General features: G+C 41.1%; 1 protein-coding gene across 1 annotated transcript in view; it reads right to left on the bottom strand.

Moving 5' to 3' along the window:
- The window catches only part of LMO4 (LIM domain only 4), a 146676-nt gene extending 141188 nt beyond the window's left edge, over positions 1-5488 (bottom strand). Inside the window, exon 1 of the mRNA XM_015143885.3 lies at positions 5377-5488. The gene's annotated coding sequence lies outside the window, so the exon portion shown is untranslated. The remainder of the gene's footprint in view (positions 1-5376) is intronic.
- Between the last annotated feature and the right edge of the window lie 512 nt (positions 5489-6000).

Below are 6000 nucleotides of genomic sequence, written 5' to 3' on the forward strand. Positions count from 1 at the left end.
TAAAATTCATGTTTTTCCAAACAGTAACCAAAAAGATAAAGGTTTATGTGACAATAAATTCAACAGCCATGAGACTTAAGGAGGGGGCTTCCTAGACACATTCCATTCATTCACCCACTGAACACATGTTTACTGAACATCCATTGTGTACCAGGCACCGTATTAGGCACAAGAGATACACTGATGAACCAGAATGATGTGTCTTGTGAACCTCAGAGACTAGACCAAAGGAAGAAAGTATGCAAGAATATAAAGGAAACACATATCATGATAATTATAAGAGAAAAATCGGCCCAGGCAGAGCATAACAGCAGGAATAGGGAAGGGTGATGTGTAAATGAAGACCCTAAGGATAAGGTGGTAGCAAAGGGAGTGGGGGAAGAGGTAGGCACTGCGAGTAGAGGACACAGCGTGTGCAGGGGCTGGAAAAGGGAGAGTTCGGCGTGACCAAGGAACAAAGAGTTTCCAGTGTGGCTGAAGATGAGGAGGGAAGCATGAGTGGGAGATGAAACTGAAGAAGCCGGCCAGAACCAGATCATGAAGAGTTTTATAGGTCATGATGGGAGGCATTTGAATTTGCATCTGAATGAAACAAGAAGCCATCAAGGCCTTTAAGACGTGAAGGGACAGGATTCCAACTGTATTAGTTAGCTAGGGTGGCCATAACAAAGTACCACAGCATGAGTGACTTAAATAGCAGAAATTTACTGTCTCATCATTGCGTAGGCTAGAAGTCCAAAAGCCAGGTGTTGGCAGTGTCATTTCCTCCTGTAGCCTCCGAGGGAAGATCAGTTGCAGGCCCCTCTCCTAGCTTTCGGGGTTTGGCTGGCAATCTTTGGCACTACTTGTAGATGGTGCTTAATTGTGCCTTCACATCGTCTTTTCTCTGTACAAGGCTCTTTCCCTTGAAGCAGCATTCTTTTTATAAGGACAACAATCATATTGGGTAGGAGCCCACTCTAATTCCATATGACTTCATCTTAACTAACTATATCTGCAACGACCCTATTTCCAAATATGGTCACATTCTAAGGTACTGTGGTTACAACCTCATATAATTTTGGGGTGGGGACACAAGTCAACCTATAAAACCCACATTTTAAGATTAGTCTCTGCTAAGTATGAATGGGAAGAAGGGGTGATTGGAGTGGAGGTGCAGAGGCAAGATCTGGAAGACTAGGGTCACTGCTGCCAAGGTGAGAGTTGATGTGGGCCTGGGCTAGGTGTCCCAGGAGATATTTTGTTGATAAAACTAGCATGACTGCTGATAGACTGTATTTCACCGGCCAGGGAAAGGGGTGAAGCAAAAATGACACTTCAGTTTCTGGCTTGAGCAAGGAGGGAGATGTTGATGCAATTGAGGAGATGAAGAGGAACTGGGGGATAGAGACATGTTTTGGGGTAGACTCCCATGGTTTTATTTGAGTAATGTTAAGTTTGAGATATGTATGAACCATCCAAGTAGATATACCAAGTAGACAGTTGCATATAAGGATCTGGAGCTCCAAGAAGAGTTCTGCTCTAGAGATTTAAATGTGGAGTCATGAGTACAGAGAGGAATTAAGTCACCAAGAACAACTGAGGTGCAGAGTCATTGTTGCTCCTTTTCAGGGTTGGTCATTCTTTTTAGAGGGCTGAGATCCTGACTGTCAAACAAGCCAACCCCTGACTGTTCCTTCTCAGGCTTCACACAGATTCTCTGGGTCCTTGGTTTCTACAGAACATGAAGACAGTGCTCCAAATTCTCTCCCAGGTTTAGACAAACTGTTCATCATCTATGTCCGACAACACCCACACAGCCCAAGGTATACAGCTACCTACATCGTATAAACATTGGTGAACACACAGACACATGCCCCGTCCCTTCAACAGAAATGACCTAAACTTTGTGAGGTTCACATGTCCCTAGAGATGATCTCATTTGTCTGCTTCAAAAGCGCTTTGGTCTGCACAGCCTGTAGCAGCAAATTTACACTTCAAAAAGCAGACAGCTTTTTCCACATCTTATTCACTTAATGGGTGAGAATGTAAAATTAGTTCCGTTGCTGATGAGGACCTTGAGCCAAATGAAAAGTGTTCATTTGTCAGCACAGACTTACAGCCTGAGACATGATTATATAGCTAATCCAATAATGGGTTTTGATGCTGAGCATTTATTTATATACAGTATGTCTTGTTATCTGTTGATAATCAGGACCTACAATTTACTCTTTCTTGTGCGAGTAGTGTGAAATAGCAACATCTTCCAGACATATTGCATTTAAGTACCAACATGCAAACACATACAAAAAGCGCCATCATCAGCAAAATATTTTATTTGCTTTCTTTAAAAAAGAGAGAGAGAACCAATGCATGTATTCAGGCTTTTATATTTTTAAATATAATAGTTTTAAATAACATGTGAGGTCTCTTTCAAGGCTATATAAGGGTTAAAAAAAACACTGAAAACAAAATTTCCTTTATCATTTTGATCCACCCTAATTAAGTAATTTCTTCCTCTTGCCCTCTAAAAATTCTATCTGCAGGTCAAATCCTACACATATTTTTACATATAATGGTATAAACCAAAAAGATACCTGGTGAAAATCTTCACAGTGCCACCAACTGACTCTCTGACTACCTGAATCTTTCAGACACCCTGCTTGTTGCAAAGATGCACATTATCACCATGTGAGCATGGGAACTGTAATAATTATCTCAGGCAAAATCTTTCTTTAAAAAATAGTAACTTAAAATTCAATATAAAACCACCACATTTCTATAAACTCTTGCAGAGACTACATACTGCTGCATTATATTGTTTCTTACCCTGTGGACGAGCGTAAATGTCTGTCACTAAAATATAGGGACACTCTCATCCTAATATAAATATAAAATGCATAAAATCCAACATTTAAAACAACCAGGCACTTTTATAGGTATGATGTATTGTCACATATTCCAGCTATAATAAAGCCTACGGGAAGGGAAAGGCATGTCAGGATTAAGTATTCTGTTAATTGCAAATGTGTAGCACACCTGCAAAATCTGTGGAAAATCCCACATTTTGGAAAAGTCACTGCAAGTTCCTTTCCATGCTACCATCTCTTGGACAGGCCTAGAAAAATCCAGAACAAATGCAGAAAAGCATCAGAGAGCTGTTATCTCCAGTTGCCACTTTTCCCTGCTTAGTAATCCCCAGCCCAAAGGAAGCTGAGAGGACTGGTCACTCTATGATATATGAGAATGAAGTGGGGCAAGCACACTTTTTTAAACTGAAATTTATTCCACAATAAATACTTCAATGTTGGTGGGACATGATGTTTTATTGGATTACACTCGTTTGCTAGAGAAATCACACTGGGAATAGCAAAGCTTGCGGTTTTGTGGGTAATGCATTTGTAGATGGGAGGGCTTTACACTGGAAGCGTGTTGAAGAAGGATAACAAGCCAAATTAGGAAATAGCTAAATACATGCAAATCTATATTAGGGCAATACATGGCCGCGTTAAGTCCAAGAGCTTTTTGCGGCAGTTGCTTTACCTAGGCCGGATAATTCATTAGGTTTTGACTCTGGTAAAGATTAAATGAATATAGCATACATTACATTCTTACTTTCGTCGCAGAAACAAATCTTCCTTGTACCAGCCAGTGTAATCTTCAGAGTTTTCGTTATATAAAACACCTCAAGAAAAATGCACCTCAGTAAGATTTACACTTTATTACTCTAATGATTCTACAAACACTACCACAATGTGATGAAAGACAGTGTAGTCCTGGACTGATTGAGAGCTAATAAAAATCAGTACTGAAAACTGAAAAGAGCACCCTTATCATCTTTCTTTCATTTAGAGCTGATTACTAGGGGATTATAATGCAATCACAGCAATGTGTGAGAGGTAGCTATGGGAACCAGTTTTAACTGTTTATCTAGCCAAAGATCTTAATTTAAGTTTGAACACTCTGATTCATTTATATGTAAGACACCAAGGAGACAAAATGCAGAAGAAACAGATGCGCACTTGTTCTTTCCATTTAACTTCGTAAGCTACCAGCCAATTTGTCTTTCAGGGACAAAATTAATTTCTGATGACAATGTGAGCAAGTAATAAACTAGAAGTTCCTGTCCTGGGAAACTTGTTAATGCCATGTAATGTTCTGGAGTTATTTAGGAGGGGAAGAAAGAGATTTGCTCCTGGAGTTACGGGGACGTCTGTAACAGACTTGCCTTTGTCCTAGCTCTTAGTCACCCCTGCAGAGGTTTATGACACCTTTTCTAGAAGTTGAATTGGGAAAGTTCAAAAGAAACCATGTTTCTTACCATTTCTTTCCTATGGAGTATTTTTAAACTTCTCATTTTCCTTCATATTCTCCGCATGATTCAGAATTGCTCAGAGCACAAACCTCTGGCCCATTGCTTCCTGGCCTTGGCATACAGGCAAGGTGAGTAATGATGAGATGATCAATGAATCATAAGGCCTCCTTCGTGGGTCCCACGTTGCTATAGAACACAGCCCTTTGCAGACAAGTGCACTCAACCTGAGGGGCTCGAGGCCATGGCAAACACTTCACAGAGGAGCCCAGGATGTGTGCCAGGACATCTCAGTGATGGCACTCAGTGTGCTAATCTGCTGCCAGCCAGAGAGAAGGGTGCCAGTCAGCTAGATGAAAGGCTTGCACATACTTACTTGGATGGGAATTGAGACCGGCCACCTCCTTGAAAGTATCTATGATGCTACCTATTTCCTCATATCAGCGAGAATAGCCATAATAACAATAATAAAAGCTAGCACTTACTGAACATTTACTGTGTAACAGAGAATAAGATGGACACTCTACATACATTAGTTCATTTAGTTAGCTCAAAACTCTATAAAGAAGTCATTTTTATGGCCATTTTTTGGGCAAGGAAACTGAATTACACAAAACCTAACTTGTCCAATGTCATGGCTAGCAAATGCAAAAGTCAGCATCCAAACTCCATCTGTCAGACTACAAAACTGATGTGCTCTAGCACTCTGAAAGGGAAACCTTGACAGCGTTCTTTATCTTGGTCATTAATGTTTTCCCATCTTATTACAGTAGTCACCTCTTGTCTGCAGGGGGTGCACTCCAAGACCCCCAGTGGATACCTGAAACTGAGGATAGTACTGAACCCCATGCAGACTATGTTCCTGCCTATACGTACACACTTATGATAAAGTTTGATTTCCAAATTAGGCACAGTGAAAAATTAACAACAATAACTAATAAAATAGAACAATTATAACAATATGCTGTAATAAATTATGTGATTGTTCGCTCGCTCTCTCTCTCTCCCTCTCCGCCTCTCTCTCTCTCTTTCTCTCTCTCTTCCCTCCTTCTCTCTCTTAAAATATCTTATTGTACTGTACTCACCTATTTTCAGACTCAGTTGACCACGGGTAACCGAAACTGTGAAAAGAGAAACCACAGATAAGGGCACTAACGTACATACCCAGTTTTTTCTATCTCTGGATTGTGTTCGTCTGTTAACCCATAGGCTCTGTGCTCCGCTCCTCACTCACTCCCACCCCCGACTTCCCCAGCTTGTATTTTTCTGCTCTCCGGGGGAACTCCCCACGGCATAATGGCTGTCCATTAGTGTGTTTTTAAAACCTCGCTTTCTCCTATCCTCTGACAGTTTTCATATGCTCCACATGAAGGATCCTTTTCCAGAAATACTTTTGAAGAAAGTCTAAAGTAAGCTGAAAAGTATTACATTTTTCATCTCAACGGGGAAATGGATTTACGAAAAGGAGAGAAGAGCCTGCAGGTCTTTCAGATTTTAAAAAGAATTCAACACACTGCTGCACTGGCACTGGGAACACATCTATCACAGAAACCAAGAGAGCATCTGCATTTACACGCGGAAACGATTCCCTCGTCCTTGATCACGATAATGACTTAGAGTTCCGCTGAGCCTTTCATCCGGAGGGACGCCATGGCCCCTGCAAAAGCCAGCCCAGTGAGAGGCTCCCTCCACCACCAAGGCGCTGCTTC

The sequence above is a fragment of the Macaca mulatta genome, chromosome 1, assembly GCF_049350105.2.
Source record: "Macaca mulatta isolate MMU2019108-1 chromosome 1, T2T-MMU8v2.0, whole genome shotgun sequence".
NCBI lineage: Eukaryota > Metazoa > Chordata > Mammalia > Primates > Cercopithecidae > Macaca > Macaca mulatta.